The following is a 24,962-nucleotide window of genomic DNA, read 5'->3' as shown; positions in this document are numbered from 1 at the left end:
CAGTCCATGTCTAGGATCGTGTTCGTGCAGGGATCCCGCAATCATGATGAAGGATCCCTGGCAGTAAAAAATGTTGGTTCACCCATTTTTGAGCCATTTTTCTGATGTCCAAACACCATAAAACCCTAGGGAACATAGAAAATTGTGGAGATTAATTATTGGGTGTTAGGAGTGAGTTTGAGACTTTGTTGCAGTCATTTCCCCGTCACTTATTTTTGTGGCACTGTTCGGAGTCTTCTCAAAAGGGAAAAGCTTCAAAGTAAAGGACTTGGCAAACTTTTAGCAACATTCAGGTAGTCTAGGCTTACTTTCCTCATATATTGAGATTTATTATGATATTAGTGTAGTATTATCCTAGCTATAGGTGTGTATTTATGACTCGGTTGATGATTTAGTACTTATTGGCTAAGTTAATTGATTAGTGGCCTTGTAGGGTAGTATTCGGCCTAGTTCCTTCTACATATTGGTTACGTTGATACCTTAGGACTAGTTTGAACTTACGTAGGTCCTAGGGATGGATTGTAAAGCCTTATTCTAGTTCTGGATAGTGCTTTCTGGAACCCAACCAAGATGTTTTCGGAAATAGCCGCCATTTGGATCCTCAACCCAACAAGCGAGCATACACAATACCTACACCATCCATGTGTTATGTAACTGTCGAATGATTGAAGTCGTTAAGAAAATGAAGGTATTTTGTAACAACAACAACAAACCCAGTATATTGCCACATAGTGGAGTCCCTGGGTAAAATGTACGCAGTCCATACCACTACCTTCAAAGAAGTAGAGAGGATGTTTCCAATAGAACCTCGGCTCAAGACAAAGGATAGTAAAAAAAGTCGTAATAAAACATGAAACAAGATGGATGGAATATCAGAAATAAGACACCCACAAAGTAATACCATACACTCACAAACCAAAGGCACCTATCACACCCAAACTCTCCTAGTTAGCAACTCCAACCTATGGACACAGCCCTAGGACTACTATCCCGGCTACACCAAATCTCTCCTAACTACTGGCTTCGACTCACCCGCACTCACTCTCCTAAAATGTAGGTATTTTGTAATCTGTCCAAAATGAATTAGTCACCATACTTTATTAACACAGCCAATGGTGATATATCGGCTATTCTCATCTTCGTAATGTATATGTTTCATGGTAACTTCAAGAGATTTATTTCTCAGCTTGTTGAAAGGCCAACGAGTCAATAGAGGCTCTGTACATATGTAGAGACTGTCCCACAACACATCTTGTACCAATGGATAAAGATAATAGAGATCCTCCTGCAGCGACGAGTTTAGTGTTTGAGCATTTGTAGAAAATAGTATGATATCTAAATTAACTTCGAAACTGAGGAGTCATATGGTCTGTTGAAAAAGTTGTAGATAATTAAATAATATTTAATATTATGTCAAGATTATTATTTCTAATCTTGGTAATCATACGATCGTTGGTGGTCATACCTTTGCACATAAATGGCACAGACTTTTCCAGTTAATTTCATTGTAAGGTTGATCATATAAATCTTCCCTCAATTGCAAAATGAGCAGCGAGACTGGACCAACAAATCTTTTTCCATAGAGATAAGACATTGGCATGTAGACCATTCGATAGTAACACCATATTTTTGCTGCATATGAATTAAGAGTCAAAATACTTGGTAAATCAGTATATCGACACATATAGAATGACACAGACTTGAAAACATTGAAGAGCAAATACTGAAAATTAATATCCACAACAAAATGAACTAACAACTTTAGGATGTGTATGTTTTAGAGTTGTGACCCAAATTTTGTTGATCCGGTCTAGAAAGTTTTACGTTACGACCCATGTTTGTGATTTTCAATGGGGTCTGTGGTGGTAGTGTAGGGATCAGGCCGACAGTATGAACCTTTATATTTTTGGTTCTAGGACTTAGTTGTATGCACGTATTATATAAGTGCAATTAGTAGGTTGATTTTGATTATTCAGAAATTACATCGCTCCACATTGTACTCCTCTCCTTTCATAGTAGAACCTTCTCTGCCTCTGCCCATGGTTTTTCTCGCAAAGGTTTGCACGTAAATCTGTATGTTGTTGTTTTCATTCTGCTTGTGGTTTACTTTATTTCTACTCGATTTCTAACAAACTGGTATCAGATCTTAGACAATTATTTTCTTGGGGATGACAACCATGAAGTATGATATTTCACTATTGGATCGCAACACCAAATTTTTGTTATGGCAGGTTAAGATGTAGGTTGTGCTTGCTCAGATTGATTTGGACGATGCACTATTACGGTTTGATCACATGCCCTCATCATGGATAGATAATGATAAACATTGTAAGGGTCGAAAGGCTCTATCTCAGATCCACCTTCTTTCATCCAATTAGATTTTATAGGATGTCTTAAAGGAGACCACTGTCGCTGCATTGTAGTTGAAACTGGAATCTTTGTGCATGAAAAAGTCTCTAACTAGTAAGTTTTATCTCAAATAATAACTTTATTCCCATTGAATGTTTGAGGGTGCGTCCTTGGAGGATCACCTATCTTTTATTAAGGAAATTATCTCTGAATTAGAGACTCTAGGGGTTAAGTACGATAAGGAATATTTAGGGTTGATTCTGTTGTGTTCGCTGCCTGCATCATACTCGACCTTTAGGGATACAATTTTATATAGTCATGATACGCTAGCTATAGATGAAGTCTATGATGCGTTCTTCTCTAAGGAGAAGGTGAAGCATCTTGTGAATGGGTTAGAGACTCAAAGAGATGGTTTCATTGTTCGAGGAAGGACACGTCAGAGGAACTATGGGGGTGATGAAAGGTTTAGGTCAAAATCCTAAAATAGAAACAAAACCTGTAATTACTGCAAGAAGAAGAGCCATATCAAATCCAAGTATTGGAAGTTAAAGAATAGATAGAAAAGAGAAGATCCAAAACAGAAGAGAAACCAACCAGAGAAGTCTGGTGAAGCCATTTTTATTGAAGATGATGGTAGTGATGGAGAAATCTTGGTTGTTTCTGATGTTAACTCCAAACCCTGTAAGGATTGGATTCTTAGTTTAGCTTGCACGTTTCATATGTGTCGTAATTGGGATTAGTTTACAACATATGAAACAGCCTCTATCGGTGTTGTGTTGATGGGAAATAACACACCTTGTAAGATAGATAGTATTGGAACAATTAGAATTAAGATGTTTGATGGGGTTGTGAGGACAATTGGTAATGTGCAACATGTCCTAGACCTGAAGAGAAATATTATTTCCTTGAGTACTTTTGATTCGAATAGATATAGGTACACTGGTAAAGGAAGAGTCCTGAAGGTTACTAAAGGTGCTCTTGTTGTAATGAAGGAACAAAAAAAGTCTGCAAATTTGTATATCTTGAAAGTTTTTAGAGTTACTAGGGATACAGGTGTTTCTACCTCCTTACTAGTATAAAGTGACATTGCTAAACTTTGGCATATGCGCCTGGGGCATATGAGTGAAATGGGATGGCTAAACTAAGAAGGAGATGAATTCTTGATGGGGAGAGTATTACCAACTGGTGTTCTGTGAGCATTACATTTTTGGGAAGCAGAAGAGAGTCAGATTCACTAAAGGCATCCACTCAACTAAAGGCAAACTTGATTACATTCATTCTGATCTCTTGGGTCCTTTTAGAGTACCTTCCTTAGGAGGTCCAAATTACTTGTTGACTATTATTGATGACTACTCCAGAAAAGTTTGGGTGTTCTTTCTGCAGAAAAAGAATGATGTCTTGCCTAGTTTCAAGAAGCAAAAGATTATGATTGAAAAGTATACAGGGAAACAGGTAAAACGCCTTTGGACCGATAATGGTTTAGAGTTTTGTTCTAATGAATTTAATGCTATGTGCAAGTCAGAAAGAATATTGAGGCACTTGACAGTTCATCATACTCTGCTGCAGAATGGTGTGGTTGAATGAATGAATATGACTATAATAGATAAGGTGCGTTGTATGCTCTCTAATGATGGTTTACCCAACTCTTTTTGGGATGAAGCTGCTTCCCCAATTTGTCTTCTTATGAACCCCTCAATAGATTTGATAAGACTTATGGTCTGGTACTCCTGCTAGTTATTCTGATTTAAGGATATTTGGATGCGCTACATATGCTCATGTTGATAATGAAAAGTTGGAGCCTGGTGTTAAAGGTTATAAGCTTTGGTATCCAGAAAGCAGAGAGGTTATAATTAGCAGGGATATTATGTTTGATGAAACTACCATACTTTGAGCACCCTCTAAAGCTAGTATTTCACCTCTAGATAAGCTTAATGACATTAATTAGCAAAAGTCAACCACCCATGTTGAATTGTAGATTGGAGAAGAGTCTACACTAGTGCCTACTTCTCAGTCTATTCAGGAGATACAGAGTGGTACTATTTCTTCTACACCACCAGTAACGCCACAATATTCTATTACTAAATATAGGCCTATAAGAGATATTAGACCTGCTCAGAAGTATGCTAAAGTTGATTTCGTTGCTTATGCACTAAATGTAGAAGAAGGTATTGATTCCAATAAAGATCCTTCTTCTTACTCAAATGTAGTTAGTTATGATGATTCCGGCCGATAGATGATTACTATGTAGGATGAGATGGAATAACTTCATAAGAATGGCATATGGGATTTGGTGAGATTTCCTAAAGATAAGAAAGATGTCCATTGCAAGTCGGTATTGAAAAGTAAAAATGGAACATCATGAGTTGAGGATGCAAGGTACAAACCAAGACTAGTTGCTAAAGGATACAGTCAGTTTCCAGGTGTTGACTTCACAGATGTGTTTTCTCCAGTTGTAAAACATAGTTTGATTCGAGCCTTGCTTCGTATTGTGGCCATGCATGATCTTGAGCTTGAGAAGTTGAATGTTAAAATTTCGTTCTTACATGGAGAACTTGAGGAGGACATCTATATTCAGCAACCAAAGGGTTTTGTAGTCTCAAGAAAGGAGGACTACGTATGCTTGCTGAAAAAGTCTCTTTATGGCTTAAAATAGTATCCCAGGCAGTGGTATAAGAGGTTTGACTCGTTTGTGACCTCTCATATGTTTTAAAGGAGTAGTTATGATAGCTGTGTCTACTTTAAGAAGGTAAGTAATGGTTAGTTTGTGTATCTTTTTTTGTATGTTGATGAAATATTAATTGCAACAAAGGATATGAGAGAGACAATAAAAGTCAAGGTCCAGCTCAGTAAGGAGTTTGAGATGAAGGATCTAGGAGTAGCAAAGAAGATTATTGGCATGGAAATTATGAGGGATATAGGGAAGCGTAAGTTATACTTGAGTCGAAAAAGGTATATTTAAAAAGTACGTCACAGGTTCAAGATGCAAAATGCTAAGCCTTCTAGTACTCCATTGGCAGCTCACTTCAAACTCTCGGCCACTTTATCTCCAATGACAGATGATGAGCATGACTATATGTAATACCCCGAGACTCTAACCAATAGTGCAACCATGACTCAAGCTCATGAGAAGTAAATTATAGTTCTTTCGTTGTTTTATGATCAAGGGTGATGTGTATTAAGGCCTCAAAGATGTCCTAGCGATTAGGTGAATCAAAACATTCCTTACCAATTTAATTCTTGGGAAAGATATTGCTATATTCAACTTCAAATGAGTATATCTGTCGTTATACTATGAATTGTTGAGATCATTACCTACCGATATATAATTGAGTTATCTTTCCAACGGTACTAATTTTACCCAAATCCGGTGTCGGAGCAAAGAGTTATGCCCATTTTACTCCAGCGTGTCAGCCTGGAAATTTTGTGACGACATTTTGTGACGACTTGTCACAAGCCTAACGGCTTGTCACAAAATGTCGTCACCATAAGAAGAAAGTCCCAAAATCTAACATTTTGTGACGACTTGTCACAAGTTTGACGACTTGTCATGAATGTCGTCAGCTATTTTTTTTAGCAATTAAGGGACGTTTTTGCAAGGGTATTTTGGTATTTTCCCATATTTTGGAGCCTATATAAATATGAGAATCCCCATCTAAACCCTAATTTCTTTATTCTCTCTTCGAATTTTCTGAAGAAATATATCTAGGGTTTTTATTTAAGGACCTTAATCTTTCAAAAATCATTGATAAATCTTCAAGATTTCTTCAAGAACCAAGTTCCTCATAGTGTGGGCTTCGAGAATCATTTATTACAAGTGCGGATAGAGTCTCAAGCACTAGAGTTCATCCAATTTCAAATATTAAGGTATGTGGGGTTTGAACAAGAACACTTCTTTCGTTCTTGTGCCCAAAGATTTAATTTCTGCTATTGAATTTCATGAAGTTGTAAGTGGTTTTACACCCAAATTACTCTATTAATGATTTATGAGATTTGAGTTGTTCAAGTTTAATATACAAGATTATTTCATCATTTTATTTCTTAAATTGAGAACTTATGCCATGAGTTGAATATTGTTATTATGAATTGATGATTTCCGAATGATTTGAGATAAGTGTCCTAATTTAAGCTTTTCTATGAAAAGTTTTATTATGGAATATAGTTTGATATTTGAGCTTGAGAGTCAAGATGAGTTCTTTGATGTTTTTTTTGACGTTTTTGACATTTGATATGAGTTAATGAGTAAGTACACTTGATGTTGAGAAAGATTGTTTGAGTTTGAGTTGAGCTAGGAATCCACAATTGTTTTGATTTAAAGATGAGAAATATTTATGATTTGGTCTCTATGGTAGACCCTAGAGTTGATTAAGGTGGATTTACTAACGCGTTCTGAGCTTAAGTCTGGGAGTAGTATTTTTCACCAAGTGGGAAAGGTGGGTTTAGCGCATCCTATTTTTCCAGAACTATGTATCACCGTAGGATTAAGATCAAGGGCCAAAATCCAAGACAGTGATCACAAAAGTTAATGTTCTACTCCGATGAAAATGATAGAACAACTCTCCCCAACATGGGAAAGACGTTGGACTCCATGTAATCTCACATGGCTTATGTCGGTTATAAGATACTCCCAAGTCCATAAGAGTCCAAGTTTCATGAGTTACCGAGTCACTCTAAGTCATGAGTCAAAGACTTTGAGTTGAGTCTAATGGTTTATGAGATGTAAGAAGCATGTGTTACTATTGATGATTTATGGAAACTGTGTTTCAGGTAATCCAAGTGAAGAGAGTCATTAGTGTAAGAATGCATGATTTTCTTATACAATTATGATATTATTTAAAATGTTTCCTGTACCCTCACATACTCAGTACATTCCTAAGTACTGATTCACATAATATTCTGTGTTCTATACTCCCCCATGATGTATATTCAGGTGCTCAGTCTCAGCAGCGATAGTGATTTTTGAGTACCTCTATCTATATTCCTGCAGTTAGTGAGTCCTCATGGTTCGAGGACCTATGTCCCTAGTTTTTTATTTTACTAGTAGATGATTATTTTTTTCAGTTCAGTATGAGTCAGTTGGGGATCTGTCCCAATGGCTCCTCAGTCTTATATAGTAGTGGCTTGGTCAGACTAAAGTAAAGTGTCAGTATGTACAGAATTTCAGTATTTTGATTATATTGGCTAGTTTCTTATCTTATTCCAGTATGTTCATGATATGTCATTCTCTCTTATTTTAGCATGACTATTGTCAAAGTGAGTTCTAGAAGTGATGACAGGCTTAGAGGGATAGCTTGAGGCCGTATGTAGCCTTAAGCACCGTGTGACATCTCGGGATGGGATTTTGAGGTATTACACTATATGTCCTGAGTTCCATACTCTAGTGCTGTTGGGTCTCTATGTATACGATGGTGTGTTTCCGACCAAATTTATCTTATTTCATCAGTGTAGTTAGCAGATACATAGAAAATCCTGGCAAAGAACATTGGAAAGCAGTTCAGTGGATTTTCAGATACATGCATGGATCTGCTGATGTTTGTTTGTAATTTGGGAGAAATATAGATGGAGTAATCGGGTATGTTGATTTTGATTTTGATGGAGATCATGATAAAAGGAGGTCTCATCCAGACTATGTTTTCAACATTGGTGGTTGTGCTATTAGTTGGTAAGCTACCTTATAGACTGCGGTTACTTTGTCAACTACTGTGGTAGAGTACATGGCTATTACATAGGCTATCAAGAAAGCTATTTGGTTGAAGGGTCTATTTGGTGACTTTAGCAAAGACTTATAGATTACTCCGGTCTTTTGAGACAGTTAGAGTGCTTGCTTCCTTACAAAAGATCAGATGTTTCATGAGAGGACAAAGCACATCGGTGTTTGGTATCATTTTGTGCGTGAAATTATTTCTCGTGGTGATATTGTGGTAATCAAGATTAGTACCCATGATAACCCTACTGATATGATGACCAAGACACTACCAAGTGCCAAGTTTGAGCGTTGCTTAGACTTGGTTGGTGTTAGTTGTTAAGATGTACCCTTAGGGGCTTTTGTGGAAGAGGTGAAGAGTTTGTCTTGAAATAGATTTGAGTTCTTGATTAGAATTCGTTTTAACGTAGAAATTATTAGGGTTGTGACCTAAATTTTGTTGATTCGGCCCATAAAGTTTTGTGGTGCGACCTATGTTTGTGGTTTTCAATAGGGTATGTGGTGGTAGCTTAAGGATTGGGCCGACAGTATGAACCTTTATGTTTTTTGACCTAGGACTTATTTGTATGCACGTATTATATAATTGAAATTAGTGGGTTGATTTTGATTATTCAGAAATTACGTCGCTCCACATTGTACTCCTCTCCTTTCATAGTGGAACCTCCTCTGCCTTTGCCCGTGGTTTTTCTCGTAAGGGTTTCCAGGTAAATATGTGTGTTCTTGTTTTATTTCTGCTTTTGGTTTGTTTTATTTCTTCCCGATTTCTAACATTATCCATGAGCAATAAAATAAGTGGACCAACCTGGATGCATGGGAACATAAGATGGAAGAATCCAAAACTCAGGAGGCATTGGATTGGTTCCTAGCCATTCAAACGCTCCAATAATCTGAATAAGAAGAAGATTTATCAAACAAAAAGAAGTCATTAACATGACACTACAATTCTCTCTCATAAATTGATAACATAGCATAGACGAAGCTTTGCTAATGAAAGCTATAGGATATCCCTCTTTCATAAGAACAACCCATATCTCATAACCACTATCATCAGCTTCAACAACAGAAATCTTATTGACAACAGGTAAGGCCAAGACAAGACAAGAGACTGAGTCAATTCCTACTTGATCCTTCAAGTGTGTAAAAGTATTCTGCGTTGTAGATTAACAAAAATCCCAAGAACCCTCTTAATTGTTTAAGAGTGGTTGGGTTAGGTCAATTGCATACAACTTCTACCTTTTGAGAATCAGTAGATACACATTTTGTTGTTATGCAATGGCCAAGGTATTCAATCCTCTAGTAAAAAAAAAATTGCTCTTCTTGGCAAATAGTTGATACTCTACCATTTCCAAAAAAATAGATCTCAAGTGCAGTACATGGTATTCTATAGTTGTGATATCAGGATGTCATCAAACAAATACCAACACATGCTTTTTTTGAGGATGTTATGAAAGATGGAATTCATCAACCCCTGGAATATAGCTGGGGCGTTTGAGAGACAAAATGACATCACTAAATGCTAAAAATTTCCAGAATGAGTCCTTAAAGCAATATTAGGCACATCCTCTATTGCCACCTTGAACTGATGGACTCCAGACCTTAAGTCTATCTTGAAAAAGATTCTGAGCCCCCTAGTGTCATCGAGTAAATCTTCTACAATAGGCATTGGGAACTTATTCTTTACAATAAACTTGTTCAAGTTCCTATAATCAACATTTAATCTCCATGTACCAACCTTCATGTCCTCCAAAACCATTAGTTATGCAAGAAGACTACAACTAGGTTGATTGATCTGTTGTTCCAACATTTGTTGAACTAAACCTTCAATGACATTTTTTTTGGAACCACAGTATCTAGGATAGCTTAAGCGCACCTCAACTAATTCCAGGAGATACCTGGAACCTCCCACCAACAATAGGTATTATATAACTCTATCTATCAAGACTAGGATAGATGGGAAGAAATCACCTAATGATTTTTGTCTCTACTAGGATTTGAACTTGTGACATCCTGATTCTCACCCACTTCATTCACTACTAGGCCACACCCTTAGAGCTCAATGACATCTTTTTAACTGAAATATACCTATAAGGTTTGTTTTTCATAGGTTTAGTTCCAGCTTGTACCACAATTCTGTGATTAAAAACATCCCTAGAAGTTGGTAGACAAGTAGGTTCCTCAAATAGATAGGATATTCTGATAACAGTCTAGTAGTTTCTAGATTATTTTCATGGTGTTATAAGGTTCTAGGAAATGCCATTTCGCTTTATCACTTCCAACAGGTACTACTTGAATCATACAACGTTGAGACTAATTACCTTAGTGTTCCAAAAATTTACCATCTCCTGAAGTTTTCACTTGACTGCCAGCCCCGCTGAATAAATATTTCCTCCCTTTGTACCAAATTCCCTAGTTACTCTTAAAAGTCATCTTTATATCATACAGTATTAATAGCCATTGTATTCACAAAAGAGAACTACCCACAAGACCCTAAAGGCAAAATCAAAAAGTCAGCAGAAAACTCATCCCCTTGCAATATCCATGTGATAGTAGTTATCTTATTGTCACGACCCGAACCGGGGCCTTGGCTGTGACGGGCATACCGAACCATGAAGGCCTGAGAGACCTTCTAACTGGAAATCATATGCATAATTCATAAACTCTAAAGAATTGTTGAAGACATAACAAAACAGAAGCATGATCAAGTTCTTAATTCAAATAGACAATACAAACTGAGGCTCATAACATTCAAAATACATGACACTAGTCTACGAAATCTCTAACAACATGACAACAACTTCTGTCGGAAATCAGGACAAGGCTCCCGGTCGGACCATGGACTAAAAGTAATGAAATCATCACATGAGACAAGGTTTTCTGAAATAAGGGAGGCTCACCAACTCCAATCGTCTGAAAATGATTTACTGCATAGAGGTACCCCGAGATTGAGCCTCAGATCCTAAAATATAGGGGAGGTCAATACAAATGTACTGGTATGCAGAGAAATCCAAAATAATGTACTTGTAGACAACATAAGTGAGAGTAATTCATAAAATAGTTTACATACGATATAGGAAAATATATGGGCATACTTTAAAGACTTTGAAACATTTTTTTGAAATCATGAACCACTCATTGTGTTACTTTTGAGCTAGGTAGTACACCTATAATCTATAATTCCATGGGCTATATGGAATATGCCCTTTCCTCGGTGACTGTAACACCCTGAATCTGGTACCCGAAATGCTACATGGTGCTCATGATCCCGTAGGACAACAAGCTAACCCATGACTGATATTTTACCTATATACTTCATAATATACTGCATAATGCGGAAACATGAATTGCAAGGCCATAAGGTTAAAAAATAGAGACATAGTATCTGATAAAAATGTAACGTCTGGGAGGGGTATGAAATACCTAAAACAACTGAAATAAGATATCTAAACATACTATAGTCTAGAAAGCCTCTAAAACATGACTGTCTGAATAAGGAGTTGATGGGATATGTCCCCAACTAAACCAACTAATAAAATAATTAGTGAGATAATAAAATGATGATCATGTCCTCAAAAGATGAGGACTCAATACTAACTCTGACAGATGAGACTGGAATCTAATGATGCAATGGAGCTCGTGTCTTAGAACCTATGGTACAAGACACGATAATGCAAATACATCAGTACTTTGAATGTACTGGTATGCATGTGAGGTAGGCTGAACGCATGGGGTTCATATGCATGAATAATAACAATAGCAGACTGACTATCATATGCATGAGAATACATGCATGAGACATAATAACTGACACTGATACCATGATAATATAATTACTGAATCTGAATACTGATAATATGACATACTAATAACTAATATAACTAATAACATGAGTGACTGTATCTGACAGTCCTAAATCTAATGGAACTAACTGAGTCCCATACTGTATCTGAGTTGACTGTATCTGACAGTCCTAAAATCTGAAGAACAATTTGAGTTCTATTACTGAGACTAGTTGACTATGTTTGATAGTCCTGATTTTGTAACATAAAACTATGGGAAGTAGTTATCTAACTGATATGACCCTAATACGTCATTATGGATGAGTTGGTGTACAATCTATAACCCCAATTGGAATTGTGTGAATACCACACCACAGGTAAGGACAAGCTGTGGGTGACCCTCATCTGATAGTATCCCCTAAAATAAAATGGTGGGACCCTTATCTGACAGTGTTTATCAACCTCATCAACCCTCACCTTATAGTGTTGATGTCTCAACCTATGCTGGCTATATAGTTTTGGAATGCAAGAATGACTATTGAGAATCACACCCTCATCTGATAGTGTGTGTTCCCTTCCTTGGGTTCACTTGGTGCTAATTCCTACTCCCATCTGAATAGACTCTGAACATGATTTACTGAACTGAGCATGGGATGAGTTACTGAATTCCATTGACTGATGGAATACTACTGACATCTGACAACTGACTGAGTTCATGAGATCATGACGATTTCTTGAGTCATAAGACTGTGTGAAGTCTAAGAATTCATAGCTTGACTGAGAGTATCATGAAATCATGAAATGGCTACAAGCACATAGCTAATGATTCAGGTACGAGTACCCCCAGGACTCGATGGAAGGAAACTGATCAAGTATAACTTAGTTGAACAGATAACTAACATCATAATCCATATAATATTTATAGAAGCATTTCATCAAAACAAGTGATAGGCATAACTTGTACATACATGGGGATTTCATGGTATCATGCTAGTTAGGCACTTTTCCTTCATCGAGGCATTTAATCAAACATATTGTAGTCATGGTACATGTAAATATCATTGTACAATTATTAAACATCATGATTCAATTCTAATTTCATCATTCAAGGGTTTGGTCATAGGATTGCATGAAACTATATCTATAGTAATTTAACCCACATAGAATTTATCACCTAACATAGAGTAGAATTCAATTTCTCACTATCCACATGAACAAGAGCAGTCCAATCATGAAATTCATAATTAAGTCCATAAACTTGAATTTAGAAAAAGGATTCTTGGGCTTCATGGATGAAAGAAGTCCATGAATGAACACTATGCATACCTTGGTTCGTAAATACATGAAGATTGACGGAGAAAATTCTTGATTTTGAATCTTCTATAAAAATCTCTTGGTTGTTCTTTAGAGGTTTTTGAGAGAAGAGGGTATATTTTGGGTGAAAAGTGGCTGAATCACATGTTAAAGGGCTTAAATATGGGTGGAAAATTGACCCTTTTAACCCTGGACATGTCTTGTAATTTTAGATAAAAATTACTCGAATTAGAACCCTAGCGCGATGCGGCGCTATCACGCCATGTCACTGGAATTTAACAATTGGGAAACTAAGGGATGGCACAACGCGGAGCCATCACATTGCCCCTTCTTTTGTGACCTGGAACTTTAGCACGACGCAGAGAAAATCACGCTGAGACACTGGAAAAGGACAATTTCCATTTTAGATTGTGGCACGGTGCGCCACTGACCAATATGACACTATTTTACGATGGGAACTTGAAATAGTCATAACGTCTTACCCTATTATCGGATTTAGGCTAATTTTATATCGATGGAAAGATTATTGAATTTCACATATGACAAAAAGGGAAAATCTTAAAAATACTATGTGTACAAAAGTGGATTCATCTTTCAAAGAAAGCTTCTAACCTTCTTGAGATGATTTTAAGTTAGGAAAATGTATGGGGTATTACAATATCTCCCCCTTGAGAACATTCATCCTCGAATGAGACTGAAAGTAAGGGGATAAGATAACCGTTCTACATACTGAACATGAATACTAAAACATGATCTTATGACTAACATGACTAATAGCTGAATATGTCATACTGGACATGCATATCTGATGCATGTGTAACTGATTCATGAATGCATGATTGAGTGTTCTGAGGAACTAAATTTCTCACAATGAGAATGCATGTCTGATGCATAATTATATAACTAAATTGATTCATGAATGCATGACTAAATATGCAATAGTACTAGATACCAAGTTTGTGATGAACACTAAACATGAAACTGAGTAAGCTTAAGGAGGACTATTACCTTGAGCTTGATCTGAGTTGGAGGAGAAGTGGTGAGGATACTTGGTATGCATGTGTTCTTCTGCTTCCTAAGTATCTCCCTCGACAGACTAATTTTGCCAAAGAACTTTACCTAGAGGGACTTCTTTGTTCCTTAGTCTACGAGTCTGATAGTCTATGATTTTGACTGGAATCTCCTCATAAGAGAGACTGTTCTGGACATCAATGCTCTGAATAGGGACTATAAATTTTGGGTCACCTATGCACTTCTTGAGCAAAGAGACATGGAAGACTGGATGAACTGGGACTAGATCTGAAGGCAATTCGAGGTCATAAGCTACCTTGCCGAATCGACTGAGAATCTTGAAGGGACCGATATATTGGGGACTGAGTTTCCCTTTCTTGCAAAACCGCTTCACTCCCTTTATGAAAGAGATATTTAGATAGACGTAGTCACCAATATCAAACCTGAGATCCTTTCTACAAACATCTACATAAGACTTTTGTTGTCTCTGAGCAGCACGAAGTCTTTGTCTAATAACTGGACTTTTTCTAAGGCATCGAATATTATGTCAGGACCTATGATTGAGGCCTCACTAACTTCGAACCAAATGATTGGAGATCTATATCTCCTACCATAGAGAGCTTCGAATGGAGCCATCCGAATACTGGAATGATAGCTGTTGTTGTCTGCGAACTCAATCAAAGGCAAGTGATCATCCTAACTACCCTTGAAATCAATTGCACATGCCCATAAAATATCTTTCAAAGTCTGAATTGTCCTTTTGCTTGACCATCTGTCTGACGATGAAAGGTTGTACTGAGATGAACTTAGGTACCAAGACCCTTTTAGAACACTTTCCAGAAGTAAGAGGTGAACTGGGTACCTTTTTTTGAGATTATAGATCATGGAACACCGTGCAATATGACCAACTCCCTGACGTAGAGTTTGGCGTAATGCTCAGTTGAGTAAGAGGTATGAACTGGAAGGAAATAGGCTGATTTGGTCATCTTGTCTACAATGACCCAAACTGAATCATGCTGATGAATATTTTGGGGAAAACCCATCATGAAGTCTATGTTCACTTCTTTCCACTTCTAAGTAGGAATACTAAACTCCTGCATGGACCCACTATGCTTATGATGCTCTATCTTAACCTGCTGACATGTAGAGCACTTAGCCACAAACTTTGCAATATCTCTCTTTATCCCACTCCATCAATAGACTTCCCGCAAATTTTGGTTCATCTTTGTGGCCCCTGGATGAATAAAGTAGTGTGCACCATACGCTTCTGCAAGAATTTTCCGCCTTAAGTCAGCTACACCTGCAACACAGAGATGACCCTGACAACGCAAAACACCATATCCCCCTTGGGAGAAAACCTCTACTTTCTGATCCTGAACTAACTCTTCAACTTGACAAGGCTGAGATCTCTATTTTGCTTTTGTTTTACTTTGAAACTAGAGATGATTCTGAACTACTCTAAACCCATATCTCACCCTCTTTTATATCAACTAAGAGAACACCTAGTCTTGCAAAATAATGTACTTCCTAAGCTAATCTCTTCTTACTAGCATCCATATGAGCAGCACTACCCATAGACAATCTACTAAGAGCGTCAGCCACTACATTGGCCTTGCCCGGATGATAGAGGACACTCATGTCATAATGTTTTAAGAGCTCTAACCACCTTCTCTGATAAAGATTGAGATATTTATGAGAAATGAAAAATTGAAGACTCTTATGATCTAAGAAGACATCTACATGAACTCCATAGAGATAATGCCTCTAAATCTTCAAAGCAAAGACTACGACTGCTAATTCAAGATCATGAGTAGGATAATTATTCTTATGGGGCTTAAGTTAACTAGAGAAGTAGGCTATGACCTTAACGTGTTGCATGAGGACACAACCTAAACCCACTCTGGATGTATCACAATACACTACAAACCCATCTGGACCATCTGGAAGAGCTAAAACTGGAGCTGAGGTGAGTCGAGTATTCAAGTCCTGAAAATTCTTCTCATAAGGATCTGACCACTAAAACTTGATTTTTTTCTAAGTCAATCTGGACATAGGGGATGCAATGGAAGAAAATCCCTCAATAAACCATTTGTAATAGCTAGCCAAACCCAAAAAACTCTTGATATCTGATGGAGAGATAGGTCTGGGCCAGTTTCTTACCACTTTGATCTTTTGAGGATCGCCATTACCCAAAATGATATGACCAAGGAATGCTGCTGACCTTAGCTAAAATTCACCTGAAGTGCTGTTCTGAGATGGTTTGCATGAACTCACTCACTATGGGCATAGATTAGAATATTATTTATGAAGACTCTGATGAACATGTCCAAGTAATGTTTAAACATACAGTTCATCAAGTACATGAAAGTTGTTGGGGCATTGGTAAGACCAAATGACATGACTAGGAATTTAAAGTGACCGTACCGAGTAAGGAAAGCTACTTTCAGAATGTCACATTCTCTGACTCTAAGCTGTTGATAGCCGGATCTGAGGTATATCTTAGAGAGATAACTGGCACCCTGAAGTTGGTCAAATAAGTCATCAATTCCTGGAAGAGGATACTTGTTCTTGACCATGACCTTATTAAGTTGGCGGTAGTCTATGCACATTCTGAGAGAACTGTCTTTTTTGTGCACAGATAATATTGGTGCACTCTACGAGGAAATGCTAGTCCTGATGAATTCCCTATGTAGGATATCCTTTAACTCTTATTTTAATTCTCTGAGTTTTGTTGGTGCCATTCTATATGGTGGAATATAGATAGGCTGAGTATCTAAAAGAAAATCAATGCCAAAGTCTATTTCCCTTTTGGGAGGAATTCTTGGAAGATCTTCGGGAAAGACATATGAATATTCATTCACAATTGGAATGAATTCAAGGATGGGAGTTTCAAAACTAGAATCCTTAACATGAATAAGATGATAGACACATCCCTTAGATATCATTTTCCTTGCCTAAAGGTAGAAAACAAGCTAACCCCTGAAAGCGGATACACTACCCTTCCACTCAAGGATGGGTTCATTTGGGAACTAAAACTGTACTATCCTATTTCTGCAGTCGACTGTGGCATAGCAGGAATGAAGCCAATATATGCCAAGAACAATATCAAAAATAGTCATCTCTAATTCAACTAGATCTGCTGAAGTGACTTTATAAAATATCATAATCGGGCAGTTCCTATATACCCGCCAGACTATAATGGTTTTAACCACTGATGTAGAGACTGAAAAGGGCTCTACTAGAATTTCAGGAGTGACTCCAAAATCAACTACTATATAGGGAGTAACAAAAGACAAGGAAGCACCTAGATCTAACAAAGCATAAACATGCACATGAAAGATCTGTAACATACCAGTAACCATATCAGGAGAATTTTCCTGATCTTGCTAGGACTGGAGAGCATAGAGTCTATTTGGACGTTGCCTACTAGTAGGACTGAAGGTGGCACCCTGCTGATTTAAGCGACCAAACTGAGCTGAGGAGTGGAGATGACTCTGATAACTTGACTGAGGGCAGTCTCTGACTCTGTGGCCTAGCTTGCCACAACCAAAATAGACATTGTTTCCATCTTTGTATATACCCTTATGGTTATTACCACAAGTTGTCAAAGGGGATTAGTTCGGGCACTACTAATACTGCCCTGAGACTTAGAGCCTGGTGCTCTATCTTTATTACCCTCTATGAACTTAGGATATGGAGCACTGGCTAATGAAAGATCTAGAAATAATGACTTAGGATAAATCTAAGAGCAATTGCCTCCCTCTGAATTAGGATGACTAAAATTAAAGCTATTTGTCCTAGCTCTCTTATTCGGCTTCTCCCTCTGCTTAATCTTCTGCACCTCTATCTGCTGAGCATGAGTCATGAGCCTGTTTAAAGTCATATCACTATTCAATATTGCAGATCTGCACTCATTAACCACGCTATTATTCATCCCTGAAATTAACTTACTCATCTTAGCCCTGCTATTTGCAACCACATGAGGGTAATATCTGGCTAATTGAGTAAACTTAAGAGAATACTCTTTCACCATAATATTGCCCTGCCTGAGGTTGATGAATTCTAACACCTTAGCTTCTCTAAGAACTAGGGGAAAGAAACTATTAATGAAAGCAGAAGCAAACTCCTCCCACTCAACAGGTCCTACATCATCTGGCCTTTCTGACTTCTGCTATTTAAACCAAGTGTGAGAAACATCCTACAATTGATATATAGCTAGCTCAGCACTCTCACTAGAAGTAACCCCTATTATGTCTGTAACCTTCTGTACCTAATCTAGGAGTTCCTGAGGGTTCTCATCTGACTTAAACCAGAGAAAGGATGGAGGATTTATTAGAGTGAAATCCTGAATTCTAGCTACAGCTGAATGTGCCACTGGATTGGCTAGAACGACAGCTGGTCATTCATTCGGAGTAGCAACTGAGTTAGCAAGAGTAGTTAATATAGCTCGAAACTCTACATGAGATACATATTTGCCCAAATATTCTTTTGATTGAAGGGCTAACTGATTCTTATTTCTTCTTTTAGGAGGCAAGTTCTATAGAAGAAAGGGAGAAATAGATCAGACTGAGAGATTGACTTGATATTATTCTCACTGGCATGACATGAATACTAAAAAAGGGGAAATAGTTCCAAAATATATCTGATAGCCTCCTGTACAAAAATATGTTATGCAACACACTCATGTACAAAACTTTACTAGATGTGGCTTTCAGACTTCGTAGTACTCTATTGAACCTTAGGATCTAATACCAAGTTTGTAACACCCCAAATCTGGTACCTAGAATGCTACACGGTGCTCATGACCCCAAAGGACCACAACCTAACCCATGACTGATATCTGTACCTATACACTGAATAATATACTACATAATGCGGCAACATAAACTGAAAGTCCATAAGGTTCAAAAAAAGAGACATAGTATCTGATAAAAATGTAACATTTCAAAGGGGTATGAAATACCCAAAATAACTAAAATAAGCTATCTGAACATACTATAGTCTAGAAAACCTCTAAAACATGATTGTCAGAATAAGAAGTCGATGGGACATGTGCCCAACTAACTCTAACTAATAAACTAATTAGTGAGATAATAAAATGATGATCATGTCCTCAAAGATGAGGACTCACTGCTAACTCTGATAGCTGAGACTGGAATCTACTAATGCTCTAGAGCTTGTGTCTCAGAACGTATGGTATAAGACACCATAGCGCAAATATGTCAGTACTTTGAATGTACTGGTATGCATGTGAGGTAGGTTGAATGCTTGGGTTTCATATGCATGAACAATAACAATAGCAGAATGACTATCATGAGCATGAGAATATATGCATGAGACATAATAACTAACATTGACACCGTGATAACATGATTACTGAATCTGAATACTGATAATATGACTACTGATAACTGATATGAATGATAACATAAGTGAGTATATTTGATAGTCCTAAATCTAATGGAACTAGCTTAGTCCCGTACTATCACTACGTTGACTGTATCTGACAGTCCTAAAATCTGAAGAACTATTTGAGTTCTATTACTGATACTGGTTGACTGTCTGATAGTCCTAATTCTGTAACATGCCCCGAATATACCATTATAGCTGCGTTGGGTTCCAATCTATAACCCCAATTGGAAGAGTGTCAATGCTCCACCACTGGTAAGGATAAGCTATGGGTGACCCTCATCTGATAGTATCCCCTAAAATAGAATGGTGGGACCCTCATCTGACAGTGTTTATCCACCTCATAAACCCTTATCTGATAGTGTTGATGTCTCAATCTATTCTGGCTACATATTTCTATAATGCAAGAATGACTACTGAGAATCACACCCTCATTTGATAGTGTGTGTTCCCATCCTTGGGTTCATTCGGTGCTAATTCCTACTCCCATCTGAATAGACTCTGAACATGATTTACTGAACTGAACATGGGTTGAGTTACAAAATTCCGTTGACTGACGGAATACTACTGATATTTGACAACTGACTGAGTTCTTTAGATCATTGATATTTCTTGAGTCATAAGTTGTCTGAAGTGTAAGGATTCATAGCTAGACTAAGAGTATCGTAAAAACATGACATGTCTCTAGGCACACCGCTAATGTTTTGGGTACGAGTATCCACAGGACTCGATGGAAGGAAACTGACCAAGCATAACTTACTTGAACATATAACTAACATCATAATCCATTATACGTTTATAGAAGAATTTCATCAAAACATTTGATAGGAATAACTTGTACATACATGGGGATTTCATGGTATCATGCTAGTTAGGCACTTTTCCTTCATCTTGGCATTTCATCAAACATATTGTAGGCATGGTACATGTAAGCATCATTGTACAATTATTAAACATCATGGTTCAATTCTAATTTCATCATTCAAGGGTTTAGTCATAAGTTTTCATGAATCTATATCTATAATAATTTAACCCACATAGAATTTATCACCCAACATGGAGTAGAATTAAATTTCTCATTATCCACATGAACAAGAGCAACCCAATCATGAAATTCATAATAAAATCCATAAAGTTGAATTTAGAAAAGGGATTCTTGGGCTTGATGGACGAAAGGAGTGCATGAATGAACACTATGCATACCTTGGTTCATAAATACAGAGGATTGATGGTGGAAATTCTTGATTCTGAATCTTCTATTAACAGCCCTAGGTTGTTATTGAGAGTTTTTTGAGAGAAGAGAGTGTATTTTGGGTGAAAAATGGCTTAATTATGTGTTAAAGGGATTAAATATGGGTGGGAAATTGACCATTTTAACCCTGGACATGTCTTGTATTTTCAGTAAAAAATATTTCGAATTGGACCCCTGGCGCGATGCGGCTCTATCGCGCCATGTCACTAGAATTAGACAATTGGGAAACTGAGGGATGGCGCGACGCGAAGCCATCGCGTTGCCCCTTCTTTTGCAACCTGGAACTTTGGCACGACGTGGAGGAAATTGCGCTGAGACATTGAAAAAGGACAATTTCCATTTTAGCTTGTGGCTCGGCGAGCCACCGGCCAATATGGCAATGTTTTAAAACAAGAACTTGAAATAGTCATAACTTTTTACCCGGTTATCGGATTTAGGAAAAATTTATATCTATGGAAAGCTTATTGAATTTCCCACATGGCAAAAAGTGAAAATCTTAAAAATACCACGTGTATAAAAGTGTATTCATCTTTCAAATAAATCTTCTAACTTTCTTGAGACGATTTCAAGCTAGAAAAAGGTATGGGGTACTACAGCGGACAAGCCCCCAATCCAAGTTTTTTGCAAGGATTGGAGTATTTCTAAGGAGAGCCATGCAAGAACACACAACATGGTGATATGATCCACGATCCAATAAACATATCATGGTAGTGCACAGGACCACATAGAATGTCTCCTAACCGTAGTCCCAAATTTGGACGACATAAATCAAGGTACACAAGACCACAAGGCATGGTACCATCATCCCTTGTCAGGAAATCACGATTTCTAGCATTGAGTCTTTCAACTTGTAATTTTTTCGGGTAACCATCTAACTCTCTTTAAGCCCATTTTTAACCTTTTCTAAATATGAATCTTTCTTAATAGAAAATCTGAAAATCTGAGAAAAATCTATATTTTAGTCTGTTATGAATTTGCTATGGCATTCATCTATTTGGTATTGTCATACCAACACTTGCAAGTCATACTTTTCAGCTATAAAATATCATGTTACAACTCTTTTCTTCCAAAACGATGTTCAGACCATCAAATCATTCAAACAATGCAAAAGGATGTGTATACTGAAATTCATCAAAATTTAGGTGCAAATATCCTCAATTTCAATTCACAAACACGTGGTGGTCATGTATCTTGTAGCAAACCATGAAATTCATTAAATTGTCACTTTCATTTATACAATTAAAAAAATCACCCTCTCTTCATATCATCACAAATACCATGTTAATTCACTGCAGTCAAGACAATTCCATCATGCCTTCTCAATATGAAATCGAATAGTAATAACAAGAGAGGGAGTAAAAATCTTCCTTCTCTCGATTGAAATTTCAAAACATCCATTGCATGCATATATCTATACGAGTAACAATAAATTTTCAAGGGGAAGGCCTCAAGACCAAAACAATATTTCCAAGAAGGTTTCACAATGCATCATTGTAAATGTAAATTCAAAAACCTTTGTAAATTCATGATTTCTCAACATTTAAACATTATTAAAATGATTTCACCATGCCCATGTAGTTTAGGAAAACCCCAGGTACCTTTACATTCCTTTAATTATGTTTCTTCACCTTATCACTACCATCAAACACCCTCGGGTTTTAATTTAGAGAGTACAAACCACATAGCACATAGGTTTGTGCTTTCAGCAATCACAACATTCAAGCCTAAGCATTACTACACCCACTACATGGATCTCCCCACTAAGTCCAACAATTTCAATCACTCTCACAAATATTTTCGTCACATTTCTCCTTCTTAGATATTTCACATAACAAAATTTCATCTTCTCCTTTTGCCTTTCACCTATAACCTTAGCTCGAGAATCACATCAAATTTTTCACCTTCAATAACATCTACTCCCCCACCTAACACAATACTATGCTTCCACAACCACCATTATACTAACATACAGAGGTTCATTGAGAGACCCGAGCACAAGTATCATGAAAGAAAGTAACACTATTCGATTATAACACATACCTATTGCACTACACAAGGTGAGACATTAGGTAAATATACGGTATGATAGACACAAAGTGCTTCATATATCAAGTCTCTGGATCATAAGTAAAGAGTCGTTCGGCATAAAGGCAACACAACATTATTTCCTTGGACAGACCACAGTGAGAAACATTGGTGCACATATCATGAGCTATGTAGCATAAAGCCCAAATTTATGTAGTTAACAATTGAGACGAGGATTACCCCTTGAAGTGATTGATACTCATTTAAAGAACTGAAAATTTTCCCGAGTTAGCATAAACTTTATCACTTTCGCTAATTCCGACATAAAATTAATCAGTAACGTATAGAAACATAATTCCTTAGAACCAAGCATGATTTTTGACACAAATTTATGGTTCATGAGCAACATAGCATAAAACTTGGATACTTGGAATATTGGATCACTGGGGGACATTATTGCTTCTAGTTTGAAGGTCGGAACATGACATGAGTTACATATAGTGCTCAAACCTTAGACATAGACAGGACTTGAATACATAAGACTTTGGTAGGATGACCTCTTAAATTGGAGTAGGAGGAGCTTTCTTGAATAGAAATTAATTTTATCATGATTCTTAATTGGAACTTGACACCACAAGAAATTCGGAAACTACTTTAATTCATCATCTCCCCCTTAGATCAAAGTCACATTCGTAAACTGAAGGACATATCTTCTCATTAAATCTACAAGCACAACACTCAACACAATGGGGTATCACCATACACATAAATGCTAAACTTTCCCTTTTTAACAATATTCTAAAGGCATTTACCATTCTTAATTTTTGCTATCCTCTATAGCCATCAACCTACAACTCCCAGTCTCATGAGCATACACATCTTCACTTCTTATCACATAAAAGTCCACTCTCCACTACTTAACATTCTAACATTAGACCATTAATCACATAACTTACATCATAATAAAATTTTTAAGACTCTACCAAAGGCACATATTGTCTACCTATATTTCCTCAATTCAACTCTAGATAACGCTATACACAACTCCTCAAACTTCTCCATACTACAAAATTGGAGAATGAAACCTAGGTACATGTGACACTCATACACATCATGCCTTATCTAACAACACGCTACCCTGGGGTTCAACTTATTCTTTTATACTTATGCACTTATCCACTTATTGAATCAACCACAATCCATCATTTTTTATGCTAGTCCTCATGTACATAATTATCTCACAATTACCACTTAAACTTTTCATAAATTATGAACCTAGGCTCTATCACAAATCACATCAAGCCTACTAATTCATTCCAACAAGACATACATCACTAATATTAAGCTACTATTTTTACCACCACATTGCACATCTAAAGTTCAATCCTATTATCTAATAACACCAATCATATGAAACTTGCCACATAACATACTAATTAACTGAATAGAAATATCAACCTAAATCTCTTATTTCACTTAACTATGGACCATAAGTTCATCCTCTCCACGACATTACTATAACAACTCAAAATTAACTACATACCTTCTCACATGTACTACTAATTAACAACTGCTAGAGAAAAGACAAATCAAGGGGGTAAAGTCACATAATAGGGATAGTCAATCTTAATCTTATAATATAACCCATTTCAATCTTATCAATATATTCTAATTTCTCACATCATACATACTTACTCAAGCATACATTTAGACTACCTTCAAATTCCACTTAGACCAATAAGTCTCTGTCCCTAACTTATTGACTAATCTACCCCTTTCCATTCATAACCTATAAATGATTTCTACGATCACCATAACTATTCATTATGTGATCCTTCCCTATTTCAAATAAATAAAAATCATAGCCATTCACTTTCTTCACAGACTACCATACAATCTACAAATATTGCTACCATATTAGTCTATCAATATAAAAAGGTAACCCACCTCTCAATTGAAGGTTATACAACTGAACTAGCTTTTTTATGCAAAAGTTACCCTCATTTTGACTTTTAAGAATGTGACTTCCTGTCACTAACTTCTGGACCATCTAACAGCTCATAGGTTATAAAACTTTATCACATTCTACTACTTGGGTGGAAATAATGTTCCAACATTCTGCTAC

At 36.9% G+C, this 24,962-nt stretch overlaps 1 pseudogene; it reads right to left on the bottom strand.

Moving 5' to 3' along the window:
• Positions 1-534: 534 nt before the first annotated feature.
• The window catches only part of LOC107841183, a 64,968-nt pseudogene continuing 40,540 nt past the window's right edge, over positions 535-24,962 (bottom strand).

The sequence above is a fragment of the Capsicum annuum genome, chromosome 9 (assembly GCF_002878395.1).
Source record: "Capsicum annuum cultivar UCD-10X-F1 chromosome 9, UCD10Xv1.1, whole genome shotgun sequence".
NCBI classification, from domain to species: Eukaryota; Viridiplantae; Streptophyta; class Magnoliopsida; order Solanales; family Solanaceae; genus Capsicum; species Capsicum annuum.
Note: the sequence above shows the minus strand (reverse complement) of the source record. Positions and strands in the feature narration are given on the sequence as shown.